We start from the raw sequence: 17677 nt of genomic DNA, 5'->3' as shown, positions 1-17677 counted from the left end.
GATTCCTCACAAGAAAAGGGAAAAGTTGACAGCTATGGCAGGGATGGGAGAGGAATCTGTTCACTTTATATTTAAAAGCAAACCCACTTAATTTGCATATTCCAAAACATTACATGAACCACAGCCATCCTTTGAAATTTCCACTCCACCAAATTTTGTCATGAGGTTCTTCAGCCAAATAAAGTGTATAAATATGCATATAATGGGGAGAGGTGTGCATAACCATGCACATACTAGTGAAAACAACATATTAAAATGTATTCTATTGGGGCAAATTGCTTTGCCAAAATGTGCACATTCAACAAGATTGCATAAAACTATTGTGTATTAGGAAAAGTTCCCCAATGAATTTTCATGATGACATTTTTTAAAAAGTAAAATTGCAACCAGATGCAGAAATGTAGATAGCCAAACTTAAGGCTGGGAAAATGAGACACTTGGGGAAACCTACCTACCTTTCTTCCTTCCTTCCTTCCTTCCTTCCTTCCTTCCTTCCTTCCTTCCTTCCTTCCTTTCTCCCCCCCCCCCCCCCAGACACTCTAAGTGGCTTCCAACAAATTAAAACACAATAAGACATCAAACATTAAAAACTTCCCTATACAGGGCTGCCTTCAGATGTCTTCTAAAAATAAGGTGGTTGTTTATTTCCTTGACATCTGATGGGAGGGTGTTCCACAGGGCAGGTGCCACTACCAAGAAGGCCCCCTGTCTGATTTCTGTAGCCTCACTTGTTGCAGTGAGGGAACCGCCAGAAGGCCCTCGGAGCTGGACCTCAGTGTCTGGGCTGAGCAATGAGGGTGAAGATGCTTCTTCAGGTATACAGTTAAGTAGTGCCAGCACTGTATGTCAGCAGTTCTCTGGGTATATATATAATTGTTGCTAATTTATTAAAGGAAGAAAAACCCACAAAAGAGACTGGAAAGGGGGAGAACAAAACAACAAAACAAAAACAGAATCTTCTGCTCCCATTCACAGTACAAGAAACATCAATGCATCCATCTTTATTTACACATAGAGATTGACATATGCCCTCCAAATATTCGGAAAGGTCTCCAACTGCACTTGGTGTTTTAGAAGGTAGCAAGGGCATTAAGGTTTTCAAAGCACTGCATAACAGATGGTGGAAAATGTCCTTTCAGGCTCAAAAGTATAGGTCTCTTAGCAACCACAAGGACTTGTAGCATCCATTTTTGTTGTCCTGCTGTTAGCCCCCATATTACAGGAGTATAACCCTAAAGGACAAGAACATCTGCAGCCATCAAGGATTTCTCCAATGCAAGATTAATACAGACAGCAACTTCAGACTGAAAAGGACACATCCTATGTGAGGCTCGTCTCCAGATTGTCAGGTTTTCCCCAACCCTACCTGGAGATGCAGACAATTGAACCTAGGAGCTGTCGCTTAAAAAGTGTGCACCATTGCATAGTAATTTGCAGCGCATGCACATTCATCCACAGAAGCGTGCTTTGAGAGCACGAAAATCTATTGTACAGTGGTACCTCGGGTTAAGAACTTAATTCGTTCCACAGGTCCGTTCTTAACCTGAAACTGTTCTTAACCTGAGGTACCACTTTAGCTAATGGGGCCTCCCACCACCATCACACTGCCGCCACACATTTTCTGTTCTCATCCTGAAGCAAAGTTCTTAACTAGAGGTACTATTTCTGGGTTAGCGGAGTCTGTAACCTGAAGCGCCTGTAACCCGAGATACCACTGTATATGGAGAAGATAGCAAGAAAGTAATCTCTCTCCCCTGCCCCCCACTGACTCCCACCCGAGATGATCTCATCAGAAGACTGGCCAGGCTGCACAACACTATGTGCTGGCAAAGGCAGAATCACCATGGGGAATCAGGACTCGTTCAACTATAACTAAAGTAACATCTGTGGTTCGGCTGAGAAGTGTACCTGTGCATGAAATATGCAGATGCAGAATCGTTACTGAGGCATCAAGGCACACACTTCTTCATTTCTGCAAGGATTAAACTTCCAGTATGTGGAGCAGGGGAAGCTGTTCTGCAGCTTTGCAGACGGTTCCCTCACTTCAGAGGCCAAACATGTTCAAAACTTGTTACCCATTCCTCTTTCACTAACCGTTAACTTGGAAGGCTATCCATCCAGAAGCTTGCAGCGCTTCTATGCAACACCTCCAGGGTGTCTCTGCTATGAAGTCTCTGCTATGGTGTCTCCGTTATGACACTTTAGCTGAGATTCCTTCATCGCAGGGGGTTGGACTAGATGACGCTTACAGTTCCCTTACAGTTCTACAATTCTATGATTCTAAGTCCTGCAATGCAGAGAAAGAAGAAACTTCATATGCTAGCTGGCCTTCTGCTAGGCCAAGCTTTTAATTCAGAAGCTTTTGTTTTTCTGAAGAAATACCAAAATAAAAAAACACACAGTGTGATTTGCTTCGTAGGGACACTTCATGGCCCCATTACTCACCATAATTTATTGTTGCTGGAAATTTTTTGGGTGGTATTCAATGCTAGTCCTTTATGTCCATTGAATTTAGGACTCGCTTAGGTTCATTCATTTCAATGGGTCTGTTCTGAGCAGGGGCAATGTGTCCTAATTCGCTGCACAATGGAAAGTGCCACTTTGCCCTGCTGTTGCCGCTCCCACCCTCACCTCCCTGCTCCTGCTGTACTCCCTATGTCCTGAACCATGGGGTAAAGGTAAAGGACCCCTGACAGTTAAGTCTGGTCACGAACGACTCTGGGGTTGCGGTGCTCATCTCGCTTTACTGGCTGAGGGAGCCGGCGTACAGCTTCCGGGTCATGTGGCCAGCATGACTAAGCCGCTTCTGGCATAACCAAAGCAGCGCATGGAAATGCCGTTTACCATCCCACCAGAGCACCTTCACTTTGACGTGCTTTCGAACTGCTAGGTTGGCAGGAGCTGGGACTGAACAACAGGAACTCACCCCATCATGGGGATTCGAACCGCCGACCTTCTGATTGGTAAGCCCTAGGCTTAGTGGTTTAGACCACAGTGCCACCCAAGTCCCACTGCTGTACACAAGGACATGGCAGTTGCTAGCATGTAGTCTAATAGGCTAATGAGTCTAGAGTCCAGAGTCCAGTCAGGCCAGGTTCTCACCTCTGCAGCTGATCCAGGGATCAGGGCACCTGGAGATCAGTCCCATACACCCAGTCGTGATCTAACCAACATGGGCAGTTGAGGAGACACAGCACCTCAGCTCTGCTTGCCTTTGGTACTTTGCCTGCTGATTGCAGCACCTGGGTTTGAAGAGGCATGTGACCCTCACCTGTTCTAAGCCTACTCCAGCTGAGGAATCACATACCTCCTCCCAGAGCTAGCGAGCCCCACCTGGTCAGCTAGGGAGCTGGGCTGTGGCCCCTTGCCTACTGCAGCCTCCTAGAGCCTTCCTCCTACTGCTGCCTATGCCTCAGAGCCCACCGTGTTCATGGAGACAGGGGCCCCTCTGCCTCTGGTGATGGGTCCTGCTGCTCTGGTTCCTGTGCACTGACCCCCATCCCCTCACCATTCTCCGTCCTTCCGTGAGTATTTTCTACACCAACTTCTTCTCCATCCCCAACTTGCCCTGGTGTGTCCCAGTCATGATGACACCCCTCACTGGGATCCTCTTCCTCCTCCCTGCTATTCTGTCAGTTCATGACACCCTACCACATCTGCCACTGGCAGAGAAGCAACGCTGCCATTGGCGCAGATTTTGGGCAAGATCACACAGGTTTCGGGTGAGGACTTGCCCCAAATCATGCATGCTCCACAAGATCTCACGTGGTTTCGGATGAGACCTCTCTCTGAATGGACACAATCTTGCTGAAAATTGGCACCAATTGTGGCAGCACTTCTCCGCCAATGGTGGAAACAGTGGGGCAGTTGGAGCACCCTGGAGAGCTTCTGCCGCCTGAAGCAGCGGCCTCATCCTGCCTAATGGTTGTGGCGGCTCTGGTTCCACTTAGTGGAATATCACCCACACTTTTTTCCTTGGCCATGCGCAAGCAAAGAACATGGAAAGTTGCCTTCAGTCTTTTCCACACTGGAGTCTATTGTGGATTTGAAGCTGCTTCTGTTTCTTGTGTGTATTGTTGTTTTTGCAGCATTCACATGGCATCCTCCTCACCCAAAAGGCAGTCTGTGCTTGCCTACTATTAAATTTGGATTTTTGCAATACATGGACAATCTGATAAGGGGAAAAAACTCAATATAAAAGCACATTACCTGATTGTGTATGACCTGAGCTGCATTGTGTGGGCAGGTTTTTTAATGTATAAGGTAGCAGCTGGGCGCCATCTATCACAACACCCCATATTTCCATTTTGTTTCTAAAGGAAGGGATGCAGCCTGCCTTTTCCCACTGGTTGTTGCTGAAGGGAGGTGAGCAGTATTTTTATTTTTAATAGCTCTTTTGCACAGAACTGCTCTTGCACAAAACAAATATATTAAAAATAAAAATAACATCCACCCCTAAAAATACAGGAGGCAGGAGAGGACAAAGGAAGTAAAGGAAGTGGCAATTTTTCCTGTGAGCAACGGTAAATTATTCCCTGCCTTGTGGAAACACAAATTTTCAAAGTGCTTTTTTGTGGCAAATTTGGTATATCAAAATAACTTGTATTTCAAAATAAAATAAAATAAACGGGTACACACACACACACACACACACACACACACACACGCATGCCCACACCAGAACTTAGGTCTCCTGTCTTGGGATTATTATTATTTTATCTGTTCTTTTGTGTAAATATGGTAGACTGAAAAACTTGTATTTCAAAAATACCCTTTTTAAAAAGTATTGCCCATAATGGACCTCAAACTTCTGTAACTTATGTTGGGCTGGCAGTTGCTAACTGAGGGGAGGGGCAGCAACACACAGTGCTTGATAGATTTCAGAGGCATAAACTTGAAAATACACATGCACACATAGAATCAATGATGTATGCAGAGCCCAAGACAGAGTCAGACTGTTGGTCTACCCAGCTCAGAACTGTCCACTTTGACTGGCAGTGGCTCTTTAAGGCGGGGGTTTCCCCCTCCTGCCTGGTGCTGCTGGGATTGACCCTGATTCTCAATCACAGTGCTCCTTCCTCTTTCTTTTCGAATGAGGTGTGGATCATGGCTGCACAGCTCTCCTGGGAATTCATTAAAGCCTAATAGTAGTCGTGTCAATTTTATAGTTCAAGACGTCACTGTATTTCATGGAAAAGCCCTTGGCATTCTCCCTGTGCCTTGGACCACTCCGTTTTCCTCCTTCAAAAGGGCAACAGCCTTGGCATGTGCTGCATTTCAGCCACTGGGTGGCGCAGCCCACTGCATCATTGCATAGTGCAATAGCTCCCCCACCCCTCTCATTTTTGTGTCTAAGCTTGGCTGCTATAATGTAGAAGAGAGAGTTTTGTTACAGAAACTAGGAGTCGAAACCATCATGTAGTGCCCAGATAACCCACCTGTGGCAAACGTGTCAGCAGAAGAATGGGCAGTGGGGGTTAGTGAGCACACCTGTTGGCCTCTTCTGCAATGTGATGCTCTGTGGATCCTGGTTCTGTAGCCTAGAAGGACACTGCTCTTTCATTGGGGCAATTTGTTCAGCATTTAGTTAGATATATCGCCTCTCCTTTTGATAAACCTGCACAGGGCTTTCTTTCAGCCAGAACTCACTGGAACTCAGGTGGGTGCCATTGCCATTATAAGAGAACAAGTGAGGTGTTCATGGTGAGTTCCAGCTCCTCTTTTTCTGGAAAAACAGCACTGTCGAGAGGAGCTATGTCTCCAAACGTAAAAGCAGGGAAATAAGTTGGGTGTGATCTCTATGATATAACTAATGGGCCTTTGTGACTTTGCCTGACACATCCCTGCTGGTTTGGGGATATAGCTCTCTGTGTATGTGTTTGCACACGCATGCCCTAGCACACTGAGCACCAGAATTCTCACAATCTGCTATGCCAGTGGATATGACTGTGGTGTTTGAGTGTGTATTATGTTGGGAGCAGGCAGGGGTGTCAACTTGAATAAAAAATTGGGGAAGACCTGCCCCGCATAATCGACCACATGATACAGTGTATGCATACCATTTTAATGACTATGCCTATCATAGGGGTGGGGTGGAACCCTCATATATTTTAGGGGGGTGGAAGACCCCTCAAACCCTAGGAGTTGGCTTCTCTGGAAGCAGGGATGTGCAACTATCAGTTTCTGTTTCTCTTAAGTTCCATTCTCTACATTTCTACATCAATTTACCTTTTGTTTTATGTCCCCATGAAAAGTCATCAGTGAACTTATCCTAATAAACACCCCCCCCAAGCAATTTCCCTTATTCAATGCACTTTTGTATTATTTCCCCCCACTAAAAATGCATTTTGTACACATGGCTGCACTGCAAAATTCGTAGACATGTGAATTTCCAAGGGCGGCTGTGCTTCGGTTCATGTACAGTTTTGGGAAATTGATTCACCTTTAAATGCAAACTGCACAGAACTTCTCCCATCCCTCCTCACTGCCTGTGGGTGGTGTCAGGCTTCCGTATCTGCAAGTAGAAAAGCCACATGACATTATTCTGAGTTCTCTTGTGGGAGTCCGTGCTGTAGACACAGCCTTGGGAAATGAGCCCAGAGTGGATTGCTTTTCAAACAGTCTGGGCTACACCTGTATTTTGCCCAACTTCACCACTGTTGTACTTTCCTACTCAGTTGTTAATACGAAAAAAAAAGACAAAGTTAATCAATGTGTTAAAAACACACACACCACAATGCAATTTCTTTCAATGAATCCTTCACTGATGAGCTCCTAATGAGACTGACCTTTAGAAGCCAATTAGCCTCGGTAAAACAGCATAATCACATTTAAATAATGCTTTTTCTTTATCCAAACGAAGCTCTTTGTCATTATGCAAGTTTAAAGAGCACAAGCTACCTAATTGTTCCACGCATGGAGGTCTGTTACCCTCCTGGGCTGAGTAAGCCACTAGGTGGTCACAGCAAAATGAAATCGGAGAGGACAGATGCCGAGTCTGATTGGAGACAGGTTTCTTAAGTTAATTTTGATCTGCTCTGGTTCCACTCTCTAAATAGATGTTTCTGCAAGGTGGGAAAGAGACTTTTTTTATATAAAAAAAATATTTATTAGTTTTCCAACAAATTGAACACAACACTACAAAAAACCAAAAAAGAAAAAACATACAATAATACAATACAAAAAACAAAAAACTGCAAAACACTAACATACAACTAACAAAACAAAACAAAAACCATTTAAAACACAGTCCAATTTCAATATCTTATCTTTCTTTCACTAATTTCCACGACCTCCTCACACCTCCCTTTTTGTATTCCACTTCTATTAATTGTTTCAGCAATTCCTTTCCATCTTCCTCTGTTTTCTATCCTATAATTGTCTTAACACATTCTAACCTTATTTTTCCCTTTAATGCTCTAATAATCTATTAATACTTAATTCCTTATAACATTTCTACTAAGGCCATATAACTTCATTCCAACATCTTTCTAACATTCATTAATTTTACAGTATTTCTGTAAATAGTCTTTAAACTTTTTTCCAGTCTTCTTCCACCGACTCTTCTCCCTGGTCTCGGATTCTGCCAGTCATTTCCGCCAATTCCATGTAGTCCATCAACTTCATCTGCCATTCTTCCCTGGTGGGTAAATCTTGTGTCTTCCAATATTTCGCGATAAGTATTCTTGCTGCTGTTGTTGCATACATAAAAAAAAGTTCTATCCTTCTTTAACACCAATTGGCCGACCATGCCCAGGAGAAAGGCCTCTGGTTTCTTAAGGAAGGTATATTTAAATACCTTTTTCATTTCATTATAAATCATCTCCCAGAATGCCTTAATCCTTGGGCACGTCCACCAAAGGTGAAAGAATGTACCTTCAGTCTCATTACATTTCCAACATCTATTATCGGGCAAATGGTAGATTTTTTGAAGCTTAACTGGTGTCATGTACCACCTATAAATCATTTTCATTAAATTTTCTCTTAAGGCATTACATGCCGTAAATTTCATACCTGTGGTCCATAACCGTTCCCAGTCAGCCATCATTATGTTATGTCCAACATCTTGTGCCCATTTAATCATAGCTGATTTCACCGTTTCTTCCTGAGTGTTCCATTTCAACAGCAAGTTATACATTCTTGACAAATTCTTAGTTTTTGGATCTAACAATTCTGTTTCCAATTTTGATTTTTCCACCTGGAACCCAACTTTTTTGTCCAATTTGTATGCCTCCATTATTTGATAATAATGGAGCCAATCTCGCACTTTGTTTTTCAATTTTTCAAAGCTCTGCAATTTTATTCTCTCTCCATCTTGTTCCAGAATTTCCCAATATTTCGGCCATTTGGCCTCCATATTGAGTTTTTTCTGTGCCTTCGCTTCCATTGGTGACAACCATCTTGGGGTTTTTTCCCCTAACAAATCCTTATATCTTATCCAAACATTAAACAATGCTTTTCTAACAATATGATTTTTAAATGCTTTATGTGCTTTTACCTTATCATACCACAAATATGCATGCCATCCGAATATATTGTTAAAACCTTCTAAATCCAACACTTCAGTATTTTCAAGAAGCAGCCATTCTCTCAGCCAACAAAAGGCAGCTGATTCATAATAAAGTTTAAGGTCTGGCAGGGCAAATCCACCTCTTTCTTTAGCATCCGTTAATATCTTAAATTTTATTCGAGGCTTCTTGCCCTGCCAAACAAATCTAGAAATATCCTTCTGCCACTTCTTGAAACAATCCATCTTACCCAAAATTTGCAATGTTTGGAACAAAAATAACATCCTTGGCAGCACATTCATTTTTATCACAGCAATTCGGCCTAACAATGATAACTTCAAATTTGTCCATACTCCTAAATCCTTTTTCACTTCAGTCCAACATTTTTCATAATTATCCTTGAAAAAGTTCAAATTTTTAGCAGTCATGTTAACCCCTAAATATTTTACTTTTTTAACCAATGTTAGTCCTGTCTCCTGCTGAAACTTCTCTCTCTCATTCATAGTTAAATTTTTCTCTAGAACCTTGGTTTTCATCTTATTCAAGAGTCCAGTTTTTGCTCACAGTTAAGCTTACTTTGTTACTTCTGCCTTTAACCACGATAGCCCCACCCTCAGGGTGTGTTGTAGATGCTTATTATCTGTCTTTTAATGATTAAAGATTATTCATATCCTGAAGGAGCGTCTCCACTCCCATCGTTCAACCCGGACATTGAGGTCCGGCGCCAAGGGCTTCTGGCGGTTCCCTCACTGCGAGAAACGAAGTTACAGGGAACCAGGCAGAGGGCCTTCTCGGTAGTGGTGCCCGCCCTGTGGAACGCCCTCCCTTCAGATGTCAAAGAAATAAATAACTATCTAACATTTAGAAGACGTCTGAAGGCAGCCCTGTTTAGGGAAGTTTTTAATGACTGATGTTTTAATGTACTTTGTTGGAAGCCACCCAGAGTGGCTGGGGAAACCCAACCAGGTGGGCGGGGTATAAATGTTGTTGTTGTTGTTGTTGTTGTTATATCCTGATGTTGCAGATAAGAGAGCCAACAGGGTGTAGTGATTAAAGTGGAGGGCTGTAGCTAGGGGGTGGGGTTGTGGGCCCCCGCCAGGGTTGCAGGCGACTGGGGGGCGCAAAATCGGCTAAAAATATGTCCATAAATATAAATATTGATTATCGCCTCATAAGAAATGGTTTTAAATAGAGGGTGAATTGAATGGGTGGAAGGGACGGTTGGAGGAGAGGCAGAAAGAAGAGCTAATTTGTCTGTGGCTAGGGGGTGCAATCTGGATGGTTCTGCCAGGGATGCAAGATCACCTAGCTACAGCTCTGTTAAAGGATCAGACTAGGACAATGGAGATCAGGGTTCAAATCCCTACTCGTCCATGGAACTGACTGGGTGACCTTGAGCCAATCACTATCTCTCACTCTAACCTACCTTAGAGGGTACCTGGGAGGATGAAATGAGATGGAGAAACATATGCTTCACCTTGATCTCCATGGAGGAAAGGTGGCTTATAAAATGTAAGGAACAAATAATAATGCACAAAATCTTAACATCACTATCGGTGAATACTTGGCCAGCTCAGACTAATCTCTGTGGAAAGGGTCATGGCTCATATGGCCTAGAAAGTGTCCTCAGCTGATTTTAAAGGTCACAGAGAGGGCCATGGTCTCTGGGGATGTCATTCTGAATGCTGAAGTACACTCCAGCATTATTATTTTATTCTGGATTTCCCAACACATTCTGAAATGGTGGATCCACCCAGTCCTGCCATTCATCCAGATTTTAACTAAGCTTAGAGAGCATAGCTTGCCCCAAGTCATCTATGGAATACAAGCCTTTGAACCCAGGTCTGTTGGAATCAGGAATACAGGAACCCATGCTGAGTTAGGCCGTGGGTCCATATAGCTTAGTATTGTCTACACTGACCAGTAGCAGCTTTGTAGGGTTTCACACAGGGTTCACAGCCTGACCTGGGACCTGCTGCAATACTCTTGCTAGTAGGTCACACCATTTATGCTTCTCCAGGCCACGTGTTAGATTGACATTGGGTTACTTGCTCATTCCTTGACCATCCTCAAGACTCACACTAGACCACATCTGCCTTCACCTCAGCTTTTGCCCAAACAACCTGAGCATCTTGTGGATACCTCCAGGTCCTGCAGAGCTGTTTCTTTCCCACTTGAGCCAGAGACTCAGGGACAAGAAGAATGGTTGTTCCTGCTAAGGCCTCCAACACATTCTGCTAACAGTTTGGGGGACAAAGAGCCAGGGTGGCGTTCTTTGAGAAATCTTCCCAAGCATGATGGCAGGAGAAGAGCAAGTCCTTCTGTCTTCTGCTTCCTCCTTTCATGGCTATAAGGAAACAAGGAAATTTGACCCTAAAGGCTGAAGGAACAAGGGCGCAATGAAAGAGATGGAGGTGGCGTGAGGCTGCCATAGTGCCCATTGCATCCGAAAAGAATGATGCAACAGCAGTCAAGTCCCATCCTGTTTCCTTCCTCCAGCTGGGATAGTGCAGAAAAATCTGAAACTTGAAGCAGGCACACAGAGGAAGGTGACTCATTTGAATGGGCTGTATTAATACTTAATAAATGTGTCATCCATAATAAATAAGAACTAGCCCACCCACAAGGGCACCAACTGCTCATGAATACCAACGGGAAGCAAAAGCAATCCCAGAGGAGCTGATCTGATGGTGCCCTTTCAGGGGAGGAAAGAAAGATGATGGCTCGAACATTGTAATTGTACAGAAAATAATTAGCGGAGAAACAAAAGATGCACACACTTCTAACCACTGTTCTAGGCTTCCCAACAAACACCCCACCGCCACCGCCAAGTCTAGGAAACCTGTGTTTCTATCTGAAAAGTGGCACCTTGGTGAAGTGATTCATGATCTGGTCATGTCCAGACTAGACTACGTAGGCTACCTTTAAAAGACGGTTCAGAAATCTCAGGTGGTCTAGAATGCAGCTACCAGAGACCTATTGGAGCAGCCAGTCATGTAAATTCTCATTTCTCCACAGCGCTTAAAAGTGTTTAACTGGACTGTGCGCAGCAAATTTCCCCTCCATATATTTTACAAGTATTATGTATTCCTCACTACAGCATGTTTCTTTATTATCTCTGTGTGCACATTCCCCCCAGAACTCCAAATACAAAAGCACAGTGGCAGTTTAATCTCTGTTTGCCAATCACTGAAGACCTGACAGGCATTTCCAGAGGGAACTGTGCGCATTGAACTATAGCTCCTGCTACAACAGTACTGAGATTTTCATAGGAAGACAAGAAAGCAGTTTATCTGATGGTTCTGAGCTTCTCCAAAGAATAATAAGGGAGTAACTCCTCCCCGCAATCTTGTGATGCAACAGAATCTTAAGTATGGAAGAAATTTAATACAGAGGTGAAGGAACTTCCTTATCTGTATTCCTCCTGCAGTCCTTCAGATCTTAGTTCCCCCTACTTCACACACATAGTAAACCCATCTCTTGCTGAACATGTTCTCTCTCTTTCGGATCTTCTGGTTTTGCCTCTCTTGCTTTGTAATTTCCCTGCCTCATCAGTGGAGCCACCTGAAAAAGATACAGCAGGGATCAGCAAAGCAGATTCTGAGAGAGAGCTCTTTCTCAAACATTTGTTTAGTCGTTTAGTCGTGTCTGACTCTTCGTGACCCCATGGACCAGAGCACACCAGGCACTCCTGTCTTCCACTGCCTCCCGCAGTTTGGTCAAACTCATGCTGGTAGCTTCGAGAACACTGTCCAACCATCTCATCCTCTGTCGTCCCCTTCTCCTTGTGCCCTCCATCTTTCCCAGCATCAGGGTCTTTTCCAGGGAGTCTCCTCTTCTCATGAGGTGGCCAAAGTATTGGAGCCTCAGCTTCAGGATCTGTCCTTCCAGTGAGCACTCAGGGCTGATTTCCTTAAGAATGGATAGGTTTGATCTTCTTGCAGTCCATGGGACTCTCAAGAGTCTCCTCCAGCACCATAATTCAAAAGCATCAATTCTTCGGCAATCAGCCTTCTTTATGGTCCACCTCTTTCCCAAACTGAAACATTTTAATATTTCATGTTTGCACCCAAATCCTAAATATATTTACTCAGAGGAAAGTAAAAAAAAAAAAAAAGATTTCCAGAAGATATACATCAAAGTAAGTACATTAAGGGCAGGAGCCTTACTTAAAAGCTGTTTTGGGTGGAATTTGCCCAGAAAAGTGGCATATAAATATGTTTTGGATTGAGCTGTAGTGCTTCATTGCTGTCAGAAATGTGTCTGACCTCCACAAATTGAGCCACTGAATCAGCTGGCATACCAGGGTTCTGCCTAAGCCACTTTTCTCCCTCTGTATTTTTTGCTCCTTACACCAGCAGCGCTCCACTGGCACAGGGGTGTCCCTTTGTTAGGGTCTATTCCCCAAGCACTACCACTGTTCTACCACACCGGGTTCTGCAAGCATAAGAGCAGTGAAGGGCTGGAATGAAGAAGATGGAGAAGACAATTGTTCCAGATAAGAAACAAGAACCAATAGATGGAAATTGTAGATAATCGGATTTCTGCTAAATGTTAGCAGAAACATAAGAGATGTTTGACAGCTCTTCCTGTCTCAGGAGGTAGAAGTTCCTCCTTCATTGGAGGTACATATTTGAGCAGAGACAGTGTCTGCCAAGAATGCTCTACTTTCAGATCCTGTGGGTTGTGCTGTGGGTTGGACTACCTCACCTCCAAGGTCCATTCCAGAACTATGATTCTATGACAGGAGTGAGTCTGACCCCATTCAGCAGGCGTAACTCAGGAAAAGAATCAGCCCACCAGCCGCTCATTATCACCACTGTCTCATGGCGACGAACTGTGATTGTGTTCCTCACGCTGACAACAATGCTTTTGTGAAACAAACTCATTCCAGATACATTCATCTGGTCCACAGCTTTTGTCCCTTCCCGTGTCCCCTGCTGCTGACAGAGTGTCTAAACATTTAATCATCCTGCCTTCTCCGGCAAAATATATGACTTGTCTAAGAGCAGGACTGATGCATCTCTGTGTTGTCAGCAGCGGGGAGGAAGTCAATTGCGCTAGCTATTTGTCGGGAGGCTTCCTGTTCAGGGAACGTACCTGCTAACAATAGCAAGCTTGCCTCAAAACGTAATGCACGTATGTGATCCTCCGGCATTGGGCACCTCTGGGCACCTCTCTGAATACTGCTTTCAGTTAAACCTTCTGCGTTTGTGGCAGTTGTTTTCTTCAGTTCAACTGAACTTACTGGCCTGTTCTCTGAAAGAGGCCCACACATATCTGACCCCATTTGTGTGGGTCACTTTCGCACCAGTGCCAATTTAGCAGCTGCTGGGTGTGTGTGGTGAGCAATCCCACTGCCTCCTCATATACTTAGTGAACCTGCGAAGGGAATCGTGATCTGAAGGACGACAGGCCTGGCCAAGACAGGCAGCAACCTCGGGTGACAGGTACTGAGGGGCAGGAAGTGGACAGGCCTCTGTGGTTCCCCTAAGCTAACCTGATGCCCTAAAAAAGTCCCAAGACACTCTTTGGACTTGGGTACACAGCACAAAAATTGCTGCATTGTTAAAGAGACCACTTTAATTTTATTTTATTTTTGTAAAAGAGCGAAAGCAAGCTGACTAGGGAAACACACTGAGCAAGGGAGTGGGAGAGGTAGGGGAATCTTTCGTTTTGAAGGTGAGGTCTAGCATACCCTCCAACATTTCTCCAGTGAAAACAGGGACGTCCCATTCCAGAATGATAATTTTACTATTTATAACCTACACATCTTACTGGGTTGCCCCAACCACTCTGGGCAGCTTCCAACTTATATAAAAACATAATAAAACATGAAAAAACCTTCCCCATATAGGATTGCCTTCACACAGCTCAGGGGTCAGATAACTCCATACCCTCCAACATTTCTCCAATGAAAATAGGGACATCCTAAGGAAAAGTGGGACATTCTAGGAACAAATCAGAAACCGGGACAGCTTCTCTAAATCAGCACTCGTCACATTGATTTGGGGGAAGAATGTTTAAATAAATATTTTCAATTGGCTCTATGCTGTTTTTTCCCACCACTTCCCCTTTCTCTTGTCAATTTAAGGGAGAGATTGCTCTCTTTCCCTGAATTGTTCATTAGTTCAGTGGAACTAACTCCCAGGTTTGGGTAAGTGGGTATAGAACTGCATTTACCTGGGAGTTAGTTTGCCACTTTTATGGGCAATAGGAATCCAATTGCAGCTATTGCAGTTTTTAAAATGAATAGACAGATGCAATGTAGAAAACGCTTTCCTGTATGAAAATATTGTTAGAAAAAAGATATTAAAATGTTAGTTTAAAAATATATATCAGAATGCGGCTAGTGATGGGAACTGTGAGTGCAGTGGGTTTGTTTTTATGTTCTGTTACAGAGATAATAGACATTTATTGAGGGTTGTAAATTTTAAGGGTGTACTGGGAAGGGTGAATTGTAGCTCTGTGAGAAGTCTCCTGACAACTCTTAGCATCTTTAGCAAACTACAGTTCCCAATATTGTTTGGAGGATGCCATGACTATTCAAGTGTGTCAGAGTGATTGAAGCCTATGGTGCGGATGTGACCTCAGTTTTTAGAACAGGCCCTTTTCTGGGGTTGCAAGGGAATTCACTACTTTTATATTTTAATGTTAACTTTTAACATGTGTCAGAGCTGCCCGAGGTCCCAGCTCACAAAGGACCAACGCCAGTTCGTTGTTATGTACAAAAGTCTTTATTGAAGTTCAGTTTCTCTTTCACAGCCGCGGCGCGCAGCTCTACGTCTGAAACTCTAGACCGCCGAAGCTCCGTCTGAGTCTCCTCCCCCCAGACACCAGTTTAAGACTCTAGCCTTGCTCCACCTCTTCCTTTGCTCTTTCCTCCTCTGGCTCCGCCTGTCAGCTGGGGTCTCGCCCTTCCTAGACTCATCTGACGCTGAGTCCCCTGAGTCTTCCCCCTGCCTCCGGCGGGCTTTAGGACCTGGTTCCCAATCCGGGTTTTCCGCTGTCCCACGCGCCTGTACATTCGAACTTGGCGCGCGTGCCCAGCCGGCTACCTTCCTCCTGACCATTACACTGCTCCTGTCACTGCTTCCCCCTTCGGGGAGGCTAGCTGGATCTGACCTCCCCTCCGTTCCCCCACTCTCCAATGGAGGTGTGGTCAGCCCTGACTCATCTTCTCTCCCTGCTGGAGGAGACGCTGGCCCTGACACATGGGACTCTTCCCCCCCACTACGCTCTGGTGGGGAAGCTGGTCCTGATCTCCCGCTGCTGCTTTGGGAGTCCCCGCTGGCTCCTTGTTTCTGGTGTGTCTCCCCTGGGACCCCCCTTGCCCTGACCATCGGTGCCTCCTTCTGGGAATCTTCTGATTCGCTGGAGAAGCTCATGGAATCTCTCGGGTCACTGTCATACTCCCCTACGCTGCCCTCAGATTCTTCCCCTTCGCTCTCCATTTCCTCTCTCCCCTGTACCTCTGTTCCTGAGCCCCTGACAACATGAAATGTGTTTTTTACTGTAATTATCACAAAAGCCCTGTTAGCTCGGCTGTGAATCCTACATTGTATATATACGTGACCCAGTTTTATTACTGCTGTGTATCAGAAAGTTTACAATATTGTGTTTATGTTGCAGCATATCCAAACTTAGTACACTGTTTTCTAGAATAGGACCAAAAGCTTTAAACATGTGAGTGTGTAAAACATTCGCTGCTCCATCAGCAAGTGGAATGGCTATTGCAATTAGTGAGAATGTAACTCTGGAAGTCAACCATAAAAGTGCAATTCCCAGAGGCCTTTCCCCTGTGAAAGTTTCATGCAGGCCATGCAATATTAACAAAACACAGCCACCACAAAGCATAGAGTCAAAAACCTCCATGTGTTCGCTTTCCTTCAGCTATAAAGGATTTTACTCTGCAAAGCTCCTTCAATATATCTGAGAAAATAGCAAACAACAGGTTCCCTTCTGGCTATAGAAGAGGTTCATGGCCACTAGTAGCTCAGATGAAAAACCAAATAAGCAGGGATTGCTGGCAGTTCAACACTGTTACAGTTAGTAGGGTTAAATTTGCTGATATACCACCTTAAGCAGATTATGGTGGCATGGAGCTAATTTCACTGTCATTGACATATAACCAGGAAGGAGATCATCTGGCCCTACAGATTTTGTTGAATGGCTGAAACTGGCTGAGCTTGATGATTGGAGTTATAGTTCAGCAAATCTGGCAGACCAGAGGTTTCCCACCACCACATTGTAAGATTGTCTGCTTCTTGTCTACATATGGTACCTACAAATCACTTTGCTGTACTAAGGGACTGGATATCTTGAGGCACCCAGTCTTGAAACGTAACTCTTCAGGAAGCTGTGGGCTCCTATCAGAAGTGATTAGCCTCCCTACAATCTCTTACAATATTCACCCCAGTCTGTTATAAATGTTTACAGGAATTTTGAGAAGTAGAAGGATAGCTATTTGTGTTCCTAAACTACTCCCTAGGTTTGGCTATTCCATCCCTGTAAAGCTTTTACCTGACTGCGGATGCAAGCAAGGAATATTTGTGGGATGTGAAACACAGAGCAGTCAAGTACAACATCCCTAGAGTGGACATAACAAGGGGATGTCTGGAGCAGCCAGTTGGAACTTCCTGTTTCCTCCTAGGCTGGGACAGACTTCCTCTACATGTGACCAGAGGTGGGCGTGGCCTCGCCTGTGCAGGTAACAAAAGCATAGGACGGGCAGTCATCTATCTCTGACTACATTCGTCAAAGAAGCAACATTTGCTTAACCGAAGATTTTGTGGACTACAATCTACCTCGTCAGATGCATGAAGTGCCATCCTGACTTACACAGAGACAGACTCAGGAGGTCAGAGAGAAATCCAATGCCAAAAAGTACAGACAATAATAATTATGGAATCACTAGTAGTGCTGTATTTTATCCCAGATCAGTTCACAAGTGACAGTATTGAACTTATTGATGTATTGTAATTCAGCAGTTTCACTTTTCAGTCTCCCTTTCAGATTCCTTTGCTTCGGGATGGCCACTCATTCTTAAAGTCATATATAGGGTGTCCTGGTGGTTGAAATGTTTTGACACACTGGCTTTTGAATATTGCCATTTCTGATGTCAGATCTGTGTCCATTTATTCTTTCATGTTTATCCTATCATTGCTGGC

The 17677-nt window shown here is 44.2% G+C and overlaps 1 long non-coding RNA gene across 1 annotated transcript; it reads right to left on the bottom strand.

The window, feature by feature from the left end:
- Window positions 1-11602: 11602 nt before the first annotated feature.
- Window positions 11603-13924, bottom strand: LOC310710491. The gene is made up of 2 exons (XR_014528092.1): window positions 13608-13924; window positions 11603-12071 (listed from the first exon to the last, which is right to left on the bottom strand). It is a non-coding gene; the product is annotated as an uncharacterized lncRNA (long non-coding RNA).
- Between the last annotated feature and the right edge of the window lie 3753 nt (window positions 13925-17677).

The sequence above is a fragment of the Podarcis liolepis genome, assembly GCF_965112155.1.
Source record: "Podarcis liolepis genome assembly, chromosome: 1".
Taxonomy (NCBI): domain Eukaryota; kingdom Metazoa; phylum Chordata; class Lepidosauria; order Squamata; family Lacertidae; genus Podarcis; species Podarcis liolepis.
This window is presented reverse-complemented; position numbering and strand designations above follow the sequence as displayed.